The sequence below is a fragment of the Bombina bombina genome, chromosome 6, assembly GCF_027579735.1.
Source record: "Bombina bombina isolate aBomBom1 chromosome 6, aBomBom1.pri, whole genome shotgun sequence".
Taxonomy (NCBI): Eukaryota; Metazoa; Chordata; class Amphibia; order Anura; family Bombinatoridae; genus Bombina; species Bombina bombina.
This window is the reverse complement of record NC_069504.1, coordinates 847,993,271-848,011,552: the sequence shown is the minus strand read 5'-3', so window position 1 is coordinate 848,011,552 and position 18,282 is coordinate 847,993,271. Positions and strand designations below refer to the sequence as shown.

The following is an 18,282-nucleotide window of genomic DNA, read 5'->3' as shown; positions in this document are numbered from 1 at the left end:
GCTCACTTTTGGTCAGACTTGTAATACCGGCGCTATGCAAGTCCCATTGAAAATATAAGATACGCAATTGACGTAAGTGGATTTGTGGTATTTCCAAGTCTGGCCAAAAAAGTGTGCAGTACACCTGTACCTGCAAGACTCGTAATACCAGCGGGCGTTAAAAAGCAGCGTTGGGACCTCTCAATGCTGCTTTTTAACCCTAACACAAAACTCGTAATCTAGTTGAGTATTTCTATAACACATCACAAGTGAAAGGGATACCATGGGCTAGATTACAAGTCACAAGCTATTCACTTGAGCGCAAACACCGTTGGAAGTAAACCTGTAAAGCGCATGTATTACAACTTTAAAGTAAATGATTTCTTCAGCACTGTGTGTGTGTTTATATGTGTACACTATAATAAAGTTATTAACCCCTAATCTGCTGCTCTGGACATCACTGCCATGTAAAAAATGTATTAACCCCTATTGCGCCACTCCCCGACATCATCGACACTATATTAAACCTATTAGCCCCTAAACCACTGCACTCCCACATCTCAAACACTATTTAAAGATTATTAACCCCTAATCTGCCGTCTGCCCACACCGCCGCTATAATAAACCCATTAACCACTAAACCGCAAGCCCCCCACAACAAAATCTAATAAAATAAACTATTAACCCTTAAACATCTGGTCTCCAACATCAATAACTCTGCATAAATATATTAACCCCTAACCATAACGTAACCCTAAGCCTAACACCCCCTAACTTAAATATTATTAAAATAAAGCTAAGTAAATCTTACAATTATTACCTAAATAATTCCTATTCAAATCTAAATACCTAAAAGTTATAGTGTAGCTAGCTTAGGTTTTATTTTTATTTCACAGGTAAGTTTGTATTTATTTTAACTAGGTAGACTAGTTAGTAAATAGTTATTAACTATTTACTATCTACCTAGTTAAAATTATATTTATCTAAATAAACCTAAGCTAACCATTGCCCTGAAAAGGGCATTTGGATGGGCATTGCCCTTAATAGGGCATTTAGCTCTTTTACATTGCCCAAAACCCTAATCTAAAAATAAAACCCACCCAATAAACCCTTAAAAAAACCTAACACTAACCCCCGACAATCCACTTACAGTTTTCAAAGACCGGACATCCATCCTCATCCAGACGGCAGAAGTCTTCATCCAAGCCGGCAGAAGTCTTCATCCAAGCCGGCAGAAGTCTTCATCCAGACAGCATCTTCTATCTTCATCCATCCGGCGCGGAGCGGGTCCATCTTCAAGACATCCGGCGCGGAGCATCTTCTTCTTATGAAATCCGCTCGAAAATGAAGTTTCCCTTTAAGTGACCAGGGAGTTTACTTGGCAGAGCTTAGTGCCAGACCCTCCCAAATCATGACAATCCCGTAGGACAGAAAACCTAGGGGTTTTGTAAAAATAATAATATAATGGTCAAAAGATTGTTTCAAATCACTAATTCAAAAACCTCTTTACTCCCACCCACTACCATCAAAAATCTAGGGAAGTATGAATTTGTAACCTGTTTTCTTTGCAATAGATACCTGCTGACCAGTGATTAACCTCAACCTACCAGATAGATTTACATAGCCATTAATACAGATTTTCCTGAATACAGACCTGCAGAGCAATGACTAATCCACTTCCTGCTATGAAAAGCAGCAGATCAGTGATTATCCCTTTCTATTATACAGAAATCTGCACAGCAGCTTAACCCTTTCCTTGCAAAGACAAAGACATTAAGAGCAGGAAAAGTTGATGTTAAGGCCATAGGGGAAAAAATGTTGTGTTTAACCCTTAAAGGAACATTAAAATTTAAAATGTAATTCCTCATAAAATGTTTAATTATGTATTGTGAAAAACACTGCTATGAATTTTCATAATTTATTTTTCATGTAACTTTTCTGACATTTTTTTCCCCTCGTCTTCCTGAGAGGCTGTTGTGCATTGTGTAAATAGATTATCCTAACCCTCCAACATACTACACAGTATTTGGTTGATATGTGCAGGAATCTGTATATATGTCCCTAGTTGATCACAGCATAATAAAGAAGATAAACAACACTTACAATGCATTCCAATGTGTATGTGCCCCTAGACTGCAAAACCATGCAAATGGCAATTTTTTTAAACTTTGATTTATTGACAAAAACACTCTGCATTCCTAGCATTTCACAATGATCCCCTAATTTATTTTTTTGTATTTAATAGGAATACAACTAAATAGCTGAAATAAACATACATAACCCTAAAAACAAGAGACACAAGAAGAGAACAAGCACAGTGAAGGTTGTAAGTCGCACAGCGATGGGCAGCAAATCTAAATATATATGAATATAAGCATATATATTTATGTGTTTACATATGTGAATATACACTTATTAACACATACATATATATGTACAGTATATAAGCATATACATAAATATTTACAGGGAACCCACAGTTTATATTCATCACAATGTTAAGGTACTTTACAGTGTTGTTGTTTTTTTTTTCCTAACACCCCAGAGCTGCCGACTGCTAAGTGCAGTTGTTTGTTTTGTTTTATTTAAAAAATAAAAAGCAATATTTAAAAAAACAAAAACAACTAACACTTAAGTTTGGGGGCAATTTAGAAAAATAACCTGAGGTCTGACATCTGGTTAATTTTCTGAGTGCTAATTGCTACCGCTAGCTCATGATAGCAATAACCAGACACTTGTAATGGCTGGTTGTTTATCGCACGCCTGCAAATGGACAAATTTGCAGTTTGCCGGCGCACAATAATTTAGCGCTCCACTTATAATCTAGCGCTTATTTTGCATGTAAGTATTTTGTAATGCAGTGATTCATTTCCGATGCATATATAAAACATGGTTTTGCTGTCCTTATAATATGAGGAATAAGAAGCCATTTCATGGTAGATGCCCTACATTTTCACAAAGCCATCTTTAAATATTCAGACATATCATATCCCCCCAAAAATCCTTCAAGCTCAAGTCTAAAAACGCTGATCTGCAATCTATAGCTCATTGGGAAACACAGATAAAGGGGCATATTTATCAAGCTCGGAATGGAGCTTGATGCCCCGTGTTTCTGTCGAGTCATCAGACTCGCCAGAAAAGGCAGTTATGAAGTAGCGCTCACAAAGACCGCTGCTCCATAACCTGTCCGCCTGCTAGACTTCGCCGGAAATCAACCCGATCGAGTACGATCGGGTTGATTGACACCCCCCTGCTGGCGGCCTATTGGCCACGAGTCTGCAGGGGCGGCATTGCACTGCACTGTCGGATCAGGTCCGACAGACCTTGATAAATAGAGGCCAAAAGCTCAGAACAAGATGAAATGCCACAGATCTCTGAACATGACATGTACTTCTTTAGCAGAATATTTGCAAACAATAAAAAACCCTAAGCAGAGACATATGATGAAAAAATCTATAATGAGTGACTAGGGGCTGGAGACAGACCTGAAATTCTGAGTAGGGTAAAAACAGTGCAACATCTTCCTTATTGAGAATGAAAGTCCTTATCCGTTTTCCTAAATATGATGTTATAAAGAGACATTACTTTCATTGACATTACAAGAGAACAGCCAAACTTTATAAAAATAAATGACGAACAGATGTGAATCTTGGCTGTGAAGTGGCAGATTGTCTCAGTATATGAAACAGTAGGCAGTAGCAGCTGAGAATATTAGATTTATTGTAGATCGCTGGACATAAATAATATAAAGACACGTTCATCAATTTTCAGACAAATACGTTTTTGTTTAAATTTTGTCCCATTCGCCCATTCAGAGTGGACACACGGAAATAGGACATTTTTTAATGTTTATTGGTCATATTCGTTTTGTACTGAACTTTTGGCAACAAAAAAAAGAGGCAGAGAACACAGGAGAGGTAAGGAGCTGAGATTATTTGACAGATTAGCTCCTTTGTTTGCAGTGATGCACAAGAGTCTGACCATCCTTGTGTACAACGTCACCTGTCCAATTCTGACAGAGGATCACTAAATGATTGATGTGCGGGCCAGCAAGTCGGACATTCAATACCAAACAGGCTTGTCCTATCCACTGTTAACCTTGCATAGGAATGTGGGAGTCTTACTGAACATTAGCCATCTTCAAGTCTTTCATATTTTGCTGTGTTCCTGACTCTAACCCAAGCTCTCATGATTTATCTTTTTTAATAACCATGTTGTATAAATCTCATTAGCATCTCTCCCACGTGACTTTCAAAAGCTGGCACTGTTTAACAGTTTTGTTTTAGATATAAAATCAGGTCAATGGCTAAGCCATTTTAAGACTTTTTGTGACTCAACTTTTCAATTTTTCAAACAAGGAAGTAGATCTCGACATCACTAATGTTATGCTTATAGATAATATTATGATGTATTACATCCACAAATTAAATTTTGCTCTTCTTATTGATTTATAAGCACCCACTTGAGATGCTTTTTTGATTCCAAAGAGCAACCATTTCAAAATGATGTGCAGCTCATGTGTACAACAAGCAACTGCTGCTGCCACTCCTGTCCCTGCCCTTCCTGCTCTGTGCTGGTCATCATCAGTTAAAGACAAATATCGTAATAAACTCTTGTCCACTGTGTCAAAAGGGGCTCTGGTAATGTGCTTGCCCTCCTCCTCCCCTGGAGGTGTATTTTTTAGATATATGTACAGTCAGGTCTACCTAGTCCAGTAACTCTGCTGCATGCTGCTGCTGTCTGGTTTATGTACTGTCAGATCACTTCTATTACATGCTCTCTCCACTCTTCAATCTTCTATTACAGACAAGCTCTCTCCACTCTTCAAACTTCTATTACAGACACGCGTTCTACACTCTTCATGCTTCTATTACATGCTCTCTCCACTCTTGCTTCTATTACAAACACGCTTCCTACACTCTTCATGCTTCTATTACAGACACACGTTCTACACTCTTCATGCTTCTATTACAGACAAGCTCTCTCCACTCTTGCTTCTATTACAGACACGCTTTCTCCACTCTTCATGCTTCTATTACAGACACACGTTCTACACTCTTCATGCTTCTATTACAGACACGCTTCCTACACTCTTCATGCTTCTATTACAGACAAGCTCTCTCCACTCTTGCTTCTATTACAGACACGCGTTCTACACTCTTCATGCTTCTATTACATGCTCTCTCCACTCTTGCTTCTATTACAGACACGCTTTCTCCACTCTTCATGCTTCTATTACAGACACGCTTTCTACACTCTTCATGCTTCTATTACAGACAAGCTCTCTCCACTCTTGCTTCTATTACAGACACGCTTTCTCCACTCTTCATGCTTCTATTACAGACACACTTTCTACACTCTTCATGCTTCTATTACAGACAAGCTCTCTCCACTCTTCAATCTTCTATTACAGACACGCTTTATCCACTCTTCATGCTTCTATTACAGACACGCTCTCTCAACTCTTCAATCTTCTATTACAGACACACTTTCTCCACTCTTCATGCTTCTATTACAGACACGCTTTCTACACTCTTCATGCTTCTATTACAGACAAGCTCTCTCCACTCTTGCTTCTATTACAGACACGCTTTCTCCACTCTTCATGCTTCTATTACAAACACACGTTCTACACTCTTCATGCTTCTATTACAGACACGCTTCCTACACTCTTCATGCTTCTATTACAGACAAGCTCTCTCCACTCTTGCTTCTATTACAGACACGCGTTCTACACTCTTCATGCTTCTATTACATGCTCTCTCCACTCTTGCTTCTATTACAGACACGCTTCCTACACTCTTCATGCTTCTATTACAGACACACGTTCTACACTCTTCATGCTTCTATTACAGACAAGCTCTCTCCACTCTTGCTTCTATTACAGACACGCTTTCTCCACTCTTCATGCTTCTATTACAGACACACGTTCTACACTCTTCATGCTTCTATTACAGACACGCTTCCTACACTCTTCATGCTTCTATTACAGACAAGCTCTCTCCACTCTTGCTTCTATTACAGACACGCGTTCTACACTCTTCATGCTTCTATTGCATGCTCTCTCCACTCTTGCTTCTATTACAGACACGCTTTCTCCACTCTTCATGCTTCTATTACAGACACGCTTTCTACACTCTTCATGCTTCTATTACAGACAAGCTCTCTCCACTCTTGCTTCTATTACAGACACGCTTTCTCCACTCTTCATGCTTCTATTACAGACACACTTTCTACATTCTTCATGCTTCTATTACAGACAAGCTCTCTCCACTCTTCAATCTTCTATTACAGACACACTTTCTCCACTCTTCATGCTTCTATTACAGACACGCTCTCTCAACTCTTCAATCTTCTATTACAGACACACTTTCTCCACTCTTCATGCTTCTATTACAGACACGCTTTCTACACTCTTCATGCTTCTATTACATGCTCTCTCCACTCTTGCTTCTATCACAGACACGCTTTCTCCACTCTTCATGCTTCTATTACAGACAAGCTTTCTACACTCTTCATGCTTCTATTACAGACAAGCTCTCTCCACTCTTGCTTCTATTACAGACACGCTTTCTCCACTCTTCATGCTTCTATTACAGACACACGTTCTACACTCTTCATGCTTCTATTACATGCTCTCTCCACTCTTGCTTCTATCACAGACACGCTTTCTCCACTCTTCATGCTTCTATTATAGACAAGCTTTCTACACTCTTCATGCTTCTATTACAGACAAGCTCTCTCCACTCTTGCTTCTATTACAGACACGCTTTCTCCACTCTTCATGCTTCTATTACAGACACGCTTTCTACACTCTTCATGCTTCTATTACAGACAAGCTCTCTCCACTCTTCAATCTTCTATTACAGACACGCTTTCTCCACTCTTCATGCTTCTATTACAGACACGCTCTCTCAACTCTTCAATCTTCTATTACAGACACACTTTCTCCACTCTTCATGCTTCTATTACAGACACGCTTTCTACACTCTTCATGCTTCTATTACAGACAAGCTCTCTCCACTCTTGCTTCTATTACAGACACGCTCTCTCCACTCTTCAATCTTCTATTACAGACACGCTTTCTCCACTCTTCATGCTTCTATTACAGAGACGCTCTCTCCACTCTTCAATCTTCTATTACAGACACGCTTTCTCCACTCTTCATGCTTCTATTACAGACACGCGTTCTACACTCTTCATGCTTCTATTACATGCTCTCTCCACTCTTGCTTCTATTACAGACATGCTTCCTACACTATTCTATTACAGACAAGCTCTCTCCACTCTTCATGCTTCTATTACAGACACGCGTTCTACACTCTTTGTGCTTCTATTACATGCTCTCTCCACTCTTGCTTCTATTACAGACATGCTTCCTACACTCTTCATGCTTCTATTACAGACACGCGTTCTACATTCTTCATGCTTCTATTACAGACAAACTCTCTCCACTCTTGCTTCTATTACAGACACGCTTTCTCCACTCTTCATGCTTCTATTACAGACACGCTTTCTACACTCTTCATGCTTCTATTACAGACAAGATCTCTCCACTCTTGCTTCTATTACAGATATGCTTCCTACACTCTTCATGCTTCTATTACAGACACGCTTCCTACACTCTTCATGCTTCTATTACAGACACGCTTTCTCCACTCTTTAGTCTTCTATTACAGACATGCTTTCTACACTCTTCATGCTTCTATTACAGACACGCTTTCTCCACTCTTCATGCTTCTATTACAGACACGCTTTCTACACTCTTCATGCTTCTATTACAGACAAGCTCTCTCCACTCTTGCTTCTATTACAGACATGCTTCCTACACTCTTCATGCTTCTATTACAGACACGCTTCCTACACTCTTCATGCTTCTATTACATGCTCTCTTCACTCTTGCTTCTATTACAGACATGCTTCCTACACTCTTCATGCTTCTATTACAGACACGCTTCCTACACTCTTCATGCTTCTATTACAGACAAGCTCTCTTCACTCTTGCTTCGATTACAGAAATGCTTCCTACACTCTTCATGCTTCTATTACAGACACACTTCCTACACTCTTCATGGTTCTATTACAGACACGCTTTCTCCACTCTTCATGCTTCTATTACAGACACACGTTCTACACTCTTCATGCTTCTATTACAGACAAGCTCTCTCCACTCTTGCTTCGATTACAGACATGCTTCCTACACTCTTCATGCTTCTATTACAGACACGCTTCCTACACTCTTCATGGTTCTATTACAGACACACTTTATACACTCTTCAGTCTTCTATTACAGACACGCTTTCTCCACGCTTCATGCTTCTATTACAGACACGCTTTCTCCACTCTTCATGCTTCTAATACAGACACGCTTTCTCCACTCTTCATGCTTCTATTAGAGACACGCGTTCTCCACTCTTCATGCTTGTATTACAGACAAGCTCTCTCCACTCTTGCTTCTATTACAGACACGCTTTCTCCACTCTTCATGCTTCTATTACAGACACGCTTTCTACACTCTTCATGCTTCTATTACAGACAAGCTCTCTCCACTCTTGCTTCTATTACAGATATGCTTCCTACAATCTTCATGCTTCTATTACAGACACGCTTTCTCCACTCTTTAGTCTTCTATTACAGACATGCTTTCTACACTCTTCATGCTTCTATTACAGACACGCTTTCTCCACTCTTCATGCTTCTATTACAGACACACTCTCTACACTCTTCATGCTTCTATTACAGACAAGCCCTCTCCACTCTTGCTTCTATTACAGACATGCTTCCTACACTCTTCATGCTTCTATTACAGACACGCTTCCTACACTCTTCATGCTTCTATTACATGCTCTCTTCACTCTTGCTTCTATTACAGACATGCTTCATACACTCTTCATGCTTCTATTACAGACACGCTTCCTACACTCTTCATGCTTCTATTACAGACACGCTTTCTCCACTCTTTAGTCTTTAATTACAGACATGCTTTCTACACTTTTCATGCTTCTATTACAGACACGCTTTCTCCACTCTTCATGCTTCTATTACAGACACGCTTTCTACACTCTTCATGCTTCTATTACAGACAAGCTCTCTCCACTCTTGCTTCTATTACAGACATGCTTCCTACACTCTTCATGCTACCTATTACAGACACGCTTCCTACACTCTTCATGCTTCTATTACAGACACGCTTTCTCTACTCTTTAGTCTTCAATTACAGACATGCTTTCTACACTTTTCATGCTTCTATTACAGACACGCTTTCTCCACTCTTCATGCTTCTATTACAGACATGCTTTCTCCACTCTTCATGTTTCTATTACAGACACGCTTTCTATACTCTTCATGCTTCTATTACAGACACGCTTTCTATACTCTTCATGCTTCTATTACAGACAAGCTCTCTCCATTCTTCATGCTTCTATTGCAGACACGCTTTCTTCACTCTTCATGCTTCTATTACAGACACGCTTTCTCCACTCTTCATGCTTCTATTACAGACACGCTTTCTCCACTCTTCATGCTTCTATTACAGACACGCGTTCTACACTCTTCATGCTTCTATTACAGACAAGCTCTCTTCACTCTTGCTTCGATTACAGACATGCTTCCTACACTCTTCATGCTTCTATTACAGAAGCGCTTCCTACACTCTTCATGTTTCTATTACAGACACGCTTTCTCCGCTCTTCATGCTTCTATTACAGACACGCGTTCTACACTCTTCATGCTTCTATTACAGACAAGCTCTCTCCACTCTTGCTTCTATTACAGACACGCGTTCTACACTCTTCATGCTTCTATTACATGCTCTCTCCACTCTTGCTTCTATTACAGACACGCTTTCTCCACTCTTCATGCTTCTATTACAGACACACTTTCTACACTCTTCAGTCTTCTATTACAGACACGCTTTCTCCACGCTTCATGCTTTTATTACAGATATGCTTTCTCCACTCTTCATGCTTCTATTACAGACACGCTTTCTCCACTCTTCATGCTTCTATTAGAGACACGCGTTCTACACTCTTCATGCTTGTATTACAGACAAGCTCTCTCCACTCTTGCTTCTATTACAGACACGCTTTCTCCACTCTTCATGCTTCTATTACAGACACGCTTTCTACACTCTTCATGCTTCTATTACAGACAAGCTCTCTCCACTCTTGCTTCTATTACAGATATGCTTCCTACACTCTTCATGCTTCTATTACAGACACGCTTCCTACACTCTTCATGCTTCTATTACAGACACGCTTTCTCCACTCTTTAGTCTTCTATTACAGACATGCTTTCTACACTTTTCATGCTTCTATTACAGACACGCTTTCTCCACTCTTCATGCTTCTATTACAGACACGCTTTCTACACTCTTCATGCTTCTATTACAGACAAGCCCTCTCCACTCTTGCTTCTATTACAGACATGCTTCCTACACTCTTCATGCTTCTATTAAAGACACGCTTCCTACACTCTTCATGCTTCTATTACATGCTCTCTTCACTCTTGCTTCTATTACAGACATGCTTCCTACACTCTTCATGCTTCTATTACAGACACGCTTCCTACACTCTTCATGCTTCTATTACAGACACGCTTTCTCCACTCTTCATGCTTCTATTACAGACACGCTTTCTACACTCTTCATGCTTCTATTACAGACATGCTTTCTCCACTCTTCATGTTTCTATTACAGACACGCTTTCTATACTCTTCATGCTTCTATTACAGACACGCTTTCTATACTCTTCATGCTTCTATTACAGACAAGCTCTCTCCATTCTTCATGCTTCTATTGCAGACACGCTTTCTTCACTCTTCATGCTTCTATTACAGACACGCTTTCTCCACTCTTCATGCTTCTATTACAGACACGCTTTCTCCACTCTTCATGCTTCTATTACAGACACGCGTTCTACACTCTTCATGCTTCTATTACAGACAAGCTCTCTTCACTCTTGCTTCGATTAGACATGCTTCCTACACTCTTCATGCTTCTATTACAGAAGCGCTTCCTACACTCTTCATGTTTCTATTACAGACACGCTTTCTCCGCTCTTCATGCTTCTATTACAGACACGCGTTCTACACTCTTCATGCTTCTATTACAGACAAGCTCTCTCCACTCTTGCTTCTATTACAGACACGCGTTCTACACTCTTCATGCTTCTATTACATGCTCTCTCCACTCTTGCTTCTATTACAGACACGCTTTCTCCACTCTTCATGCTTCGATTACAGACACACTTTCTACACTCTTCAGTCTTCTATTACAGACACGCTTTCTCCACGCTTCATGCTTTTATTACAGATATGCTTTCTCCACTCTTCATGCTTCTATTACAGACACGCTTTCTCCACTCTTCATGCTTCTATTAGAGACACGCGTTCTACACTCTTCATGCTTGTATTACAGACAAGCTCTCTCCACTCTTGCTTCTATTACAGACACGCTTTCTCCACTCTTCATGCTTCTATTACAGACACGCTTTCTACACTCTTCATGCTTCTATTACAGACAAGCTCTCTCCACTCTTGCTTCTATTACAGATATGCTTCCTACACTCTTCATGCTTCTATTACAGACACGCTTCCTACACTCTTCATGCTTCTATTACAGACACGCTTTCTCCACTCTTTAGTCTTCTATTACAGACATGCTTTCTACACTTTTCATGCTTCTATTACAGACACGCTTTCTCCACTCTTCATGCTTCTATTACAGACACGCTTTCTACACTCTTCATGCTTCTATTACAGACAAGCCCTCTCCACTCTTGCTTCTATTACAGACATGCTTCCTACACTCTTCATGCTTCTATTAAAGACACGCTTCCTACACTCTTCATGCTTCTATTACATGCTCTCTTCACTCTTGCTTCTATTACAGACATGCTTCCTACACTCTTCATGCTTCTATTACAGACACGCTTCCTACACTCTTCATGCTTCTATTACAGACACGCTTTCTCCACTCTTCATGCTTCTATTACAGACACGCTTTCTACACTCTTCATGCTTCTATTACAGACAAGCCCTCTCCATTCTTGCTTCTATTACAGACATGCTTCCTACACTCTTCATGCTTCTATTAAAGACACGCTTCCTACACTCTTCATGCTTCTATTACATGCTCTCTTCACTCTTGCTTCTATTACAGACATGCTTCCTACACTCTTCATGCTTCTATTACAGACACGCTTTCTCCACTCTTTAGTCTTTAATTACAGACACGCTTTCTACACTTTTCATGCTTCTATTACAGACACGCTTTCTCCACTCTTCATGCTTCTATTACAGACACGCTTTCTACACTCTTCATGCTTCTATTACAGACAAGCTCTCTCCACTCTTGCTTCTATTACAGACATGCTTCCTACACTCTTCATGCTACCTATTACAGACACGCTTCCTACACTCTTCATGCTTCTATTACAGACACGCTTTCTCTACTCTTTAGTCTTCAATTACAGACATGCTTTCTACACTTTTCATGCTTCTATTACAGACACGCTTTCTCCACTCTTCATGCTTCTATTACAGACATGCTTTCTCCACTCTTCATGTTTCTATTACAGACACGCTTTCTATACTCTTCATGCTTCTATTACAGACACGCTTTCTATACTCTTCATGCTTCTATTACAGACAAGCTCTCTCCATTCTTCATGCTTCTATTGCAGACACGCTTTCTTCACTCTTCATGCTTCTATTACAGACACGCTTTCTCCACTCTTCATGCTTCTATTACAGACACGCTTTCTCCACTCTTCATGCTTCTATTACAGACACACGTTCTACACTCTTCATGCTTCTATTACAGACAAGATCTCTTCACTCTTGCTTCGATTACAGACATGCTTCCTACACTCTTCATGCTTCTATTACAGAAGCGCTTCCTACACTCTTCATGGTTCTATTACAGACACGCTTTCTCCACTCTTCATGCTTCTATTACAGACACGCGTTCTACACTCTTCATGCTTCTATTACAGACAAGCCTCTCCACTCTTGCTTCGATTACAGACATGCTTCCCACACTTTTCATGCTTCTATTACAGACACGCTTCCTACACTCTTCATGGTTCTATTACAGACACACTTTCTACACTCTTCAGTCTTCTATTACAGACACGCTTTCTCCACGCTTCATGCTTCTATTACAGACACGCTTTCTCCACTCTTCATGCTTCTATTACAGACACGCTTTCTCCACTCTTCATGCTTCTATTAGAGACACGCGTTCTACACTCTTCATGCTTGTATTACAGACAAGCTCTCTCCACTTTTCATGCTTCTATTACAGACAAGCCCTCTCCATTCTTCATGCTTCTATTACAGACACACTTTCTACACTCTTCATACTTCTATTACAGACACACTTTCTCCACTCTTCAGTCTTCTATTACAGACACGCTTTCTACACTCTTCATACTTCTATTACAGACACGCTTTCTACACTCTTCATGCTTCTATTACAGACACACTTTCTACGCTCTTCATGCTTCTATTACAGACACGCTTTCTCCACTCTTCAGTCTTCTATTACGGACACGCTTTCTACACTCTTCATACTTCTATTACAGACACGCTTTCTCCACTCTTCATGCTTCTATTACAGACACGCTTTCTCCACTCTTCATGCTTCTATTACAGACACGCGTTCTACACTCTTCATGCTTCTATTACAGACAAGCTCTCTTCAGTCTTGCTTCTATTACAGACATGCTTCCTACACTCTTCATGCTTCTATTACAGACACGCTTCCTACACTCTTCATGGTTCTATTACAGACACGCTTTCTCCACTCTTCATGCTTCTATTACAGACACGTGTTGTACACTCTTCATGCTTCTATTACAGACAAGCTCTCTCCTCTCTTGCTTCGATTACAGACATGCTTCCTACACTCTTCATGCTTCTATTACAGACACGCTTCCTACACTCTTCATGGTTCTATTACAGACACACTTTCTACACTCTTCAGTCTTCTATTACAGACACGCTTTCTCCACGCTTCATGCTTCTATTACAGACACGCTTTCTCCACTCTTCATGCTTCTATTACAGACACGCTTTCTCCACTCTTCATGCTTCTATTAGAGACACGCGTTCTACACTCTTCATGCTTGTATTACAGACAAGCTCTCTCCACTTTTCATGCTTCTATTACAGACAAGCCCTCTCCATTCTTCATGCTTCTATTACAGACACACTTTCTACACTCTTCATACTTCTATTACAGACACGCTTTCTCCACTCTTCATGCTTCTATTACAGACACGCTTTCTACACTCTTCATGCTTCTATTACAGACAAGCCCTCTCATTTCTTCATGCTTCTATTACAGACATGCTTTCTCCCCTCTTCATGCTTCTATTACAGACACGCTTTCTACACTCTTCATGCTTCTATTACAGACACACTTTCTACACTCTTCATGCTTCTATTACAGACACGCTTTCTCCACTCTTCATGCTTCTATTACAGACACGCGTTCTACACTCTTCATGCTTGTATTACAGACAAGCTCCCTCCACTTTTCATGCTTCTATTACAGACACGCTTTCTACACTCTTCATGTTCTATGACAGACACGCTTTCTACACTCTTCATGCTTCTATTACAGACACGCTCTCTTCATGCTTTTATTACAGACACGCTCTCTTCATGCTTCTATTACAGACCCTCTCTTCATGCTTCTATTACAGACACACTCTCTTAAAGCTTCTATTACAGACGCTCTCTTCATGCTTCTATTACAGACACGCTCTCTTCATGCTTCCATTACAGATGCTTTCTTCACGCTTCCATTACAGACACGCTATCTTCATGCTTCTATTACAGTCACGACTAATAAGGTATACCAAAGCGACAACTATACTTAGGCTGGGTCTGGACCTAATGCAATATTATCAAACGATTACAATAAACAATTTATTGAGTATACAAATAAGTTAAAAACATGGATCCATATATAAACAATCAAATTTATACAACAATAATAGCTAAATGAATAGTTAAAACAAATAGTTATGTTATAGCATTTAAAATTGTGCAAACATTTGTCTTAAAAATATTCCTAAAAAATTCCAAATTTAGTATAAGGCTCACAACAGAAATTCAACTTTGTGTTTACAACATACACATACACAAATTTATACAGCAATAATAGCTAAATGAATAGTCAAACCAAATAGTTAAATAGCAGATATGGCATTTAAAATTGTGCAAACATTGCTCTTAAAAAATATTCCTTTAAAAATTCCAAATTAAGTATAAGGCTCACAACAAAAATTCAACTTTGTGTTTACAACATACTCATAATAGGTGAAATATATTAGTCAGTTATATAATATTATCTAACCAATAATGTTCTCGATTCTATGCAATGCTCCTAAATATTGCCAATAGTGACTAATGTGTAAGGCTCTGAGTAAGACCTTTAACTGTGTGTTTAACACATACGCATTGTCAAGTAAAAAATATTGTGACAGCAATAAGCCAATGTAAAAAATGTGTATCAAAAAAGTTGTGTGCAAAAATTAGTGTACAAAAATTATTAATGGTCAAAAAATAGGTTGATCTTCAAAAAACGTGAATTAAGAAAAAAACAATAATCCTTAAAGTGTTGTGAATCCTAACAAAAAATAGTTATGGTGATTTTCCAAGTGTTTTATACTGAATAGCAGTGTCAGTACTTGCTAGCCGTTTTCCAACCCAAAATTCTATCTTCTTGGCAAATATTTTGTTATAATCCCTGGATGATCCTTCTGTAAAAGAAAGATATGATGGTGTAGATTGTTTTTAGATCAATAGAAAATGAAATTGAGCTTACCAGTCGACGCGTTTCGGTCACAAAGAGACCTTTATCAAGACTGGTTTTATGGTGTTAGTAGTGGTCTTTTTATACCAGACTGATTGCTGGCCATAAAATTGTGGAACAGGAAGTGTTTGTTAAGAACTTCCTGTTTTACTGATCTTAAATGTGTGTTTAAAATATATAGTTTATAGTTTAAAAATCTGTGATTAAAAAATCCATTATAATACATTTAGATGGTATCCTTATTTTGTTAAGCTCTGTCTGCATCTGATCACTTTTATTGAGAGAAAATAGAAAAATTCCTATGTTAGAATACAGTGTTCCAAATTTGGAAAAGTATATATACAAACCCAGCCTTTTTAGTTATGACTTCATACCTATTATTTAAAAAAAAATTCCTACCGCACATTGTGTTCCCAGGCGGTCTCCTATCCAAGTACTGACCAGGCCTGGCCCTGTTTAACTTCCAAGATCAGACGGGATCAGGTGCATTCAAGGCAGTGTGGCTGTAGACATTTCTGTATTAGCCCTATTTCTCATCATGATCTGATAAGAATGAGAGTTTACTGTCATCTCCAAGCTGTTTTTAGCTGTTTCTATTGGGTATAATCTCAGTAGGGGCTTGGTTTCTATTGGATGGGGCAGGGGTGTGTAATAATATTTATAATGGATTTTTAATCACAGATTTTTAAACTATAAACTATATATTTTAAACACACATTTAAAGGGCCACTAAACTCAAAATCTTTCTTTCATGATTCAGATAGAGAATAGAAATTTAAACACCATTACAATTTACTTCCATTATTTATTTTGCTTCATTTTTTAAATATCCTTAGTTGAAGAAAAAGCAATACACATGGTGAGCCAATCACATGATGCTTCTATGTGCAGCAACCAATCAGCAGCTAGTGAGCATATCTAGATATGCTTTTCATCAAAGAATATCAAGAGAATAAAACAAATTAGATAATATAAGTAAATTAGAAAGATGTTTAAAATTACATTCTCTTTCTAAATCATAAAAGAAAAAATGTGGGTGGCATGTCCCTTTAAGGTCAGTAAAACAGGAAGTGCTTAACAAACACTTCCTGTTCCACAATTTTATGGCCAGCAATCAGTCTGGTATAAAAAGACCACTACTTGATAAAGGTCTCTTTGTGACCGAAACAAGTCGACTGGTAAGCACAATTTCATTTTCTATTGATCTAAAAACAATCTACACCATCATATCTTTCTTTTACAGAAGGATCATCCAGGGATTATAGCAAAATATTTGCCAAGAAGATAGAATTTTGGGTTGGAAAACGGCTAGCAAGTACTGACACTGCTATTCAGTATAAAACACTTGGAAAATCACCATAACTATTGCTGTTAGGATTCACAACACTTTAAGGATTATTGTTTTTTCTTAAAGAGACATACTACTTATTATAATTTATTGTTGGATTATTTTTTTCTATTAAGGTTTCACTGTTGGACTATTTTTTGGACTATTATTTACATTTATATAAGTTACTATTTGAACACAACACAATGTTTTTGTAAATTTTTGGATTTTCATTTTTCACAATCTTTGTTCTTAATTCACGTTTTTTGAAGATCAACCTATTTTTTGACCATTAATAATTTTTGTATACTTATTTTTGCACGCAACCTTTTTGATACACATTTTTTACATTGGCTTATTGCTGCCACAATATTTTTTACTTGACAATGTGTATGTGTTAAACACACAGTTAAAGGTCTTACTCAGAGCCTTACACATTAGTCACTATTGGCAATATTTAGGAGAATTGTATAGAATCGAGAACATTATTGGTTAGATAATATTATATAACTGACTAATATATTTCACCTATTATGTGTATGTGGTAAACACAAAGTTGAATTTTTGTTGTGAGCCTTATACTTAATTTGGAATTTTTTAGGAATATTTTTTAAGAGCAATGTTTGCACAATTTTAAATGCCATATCTGCTATTTAACTATTTGTTTTGACTATTCATTTAGCTATTATTGCTGTATAAATTTGTGTATGTGGTAAACACAAAGTTGAATTTCTGTTGTGAGCCTTATACTAAATTTGGAATTTTTTAGGAATATTTTTAAGAGCAATGTTTGCACAATTTTAAATGCTATATTTGTTACATAACTATTTGTTTTAAGTCGTTTTTCTGGCGAGTCTGATGAATCGCCAGAAACACGGGCCATCAAGCTCCATAAGGAGCTTGATACATATGCCCCAAGCTCTCTTCATGCTTTAATTACAGACACGCTCTCTTCATGCTTCTATAACAGACGCTTTCTTCATGCTTCTATTACAGACGCTCTCTTCATGCTTCTATTACAGACACGCTCTCTTCATGCTTTAATTACAGACACGCTCTCTTCATGCTTCTATTACAGACGCTCTCTTCATGCTTCTATTACAGACACGCTCTCTTCATGCTTCTATTACAGACACGCTCTCTTCATGCT

General features: G+C 38.4%; 1 pseudogene; it reads right to left on the bottom strand.

Moving 5' to 3' along the window:
- Nucleotides 1-16,197: 16,197 nt before the first annotated feature.
- On the bottom strand, nt 16,198-16,316 carry LOC128665225 (uncharacterized; annotated as a pseudogene).
- Nucleotides 16,317-18,282: the final 1,966 nt, after the last annotated feature.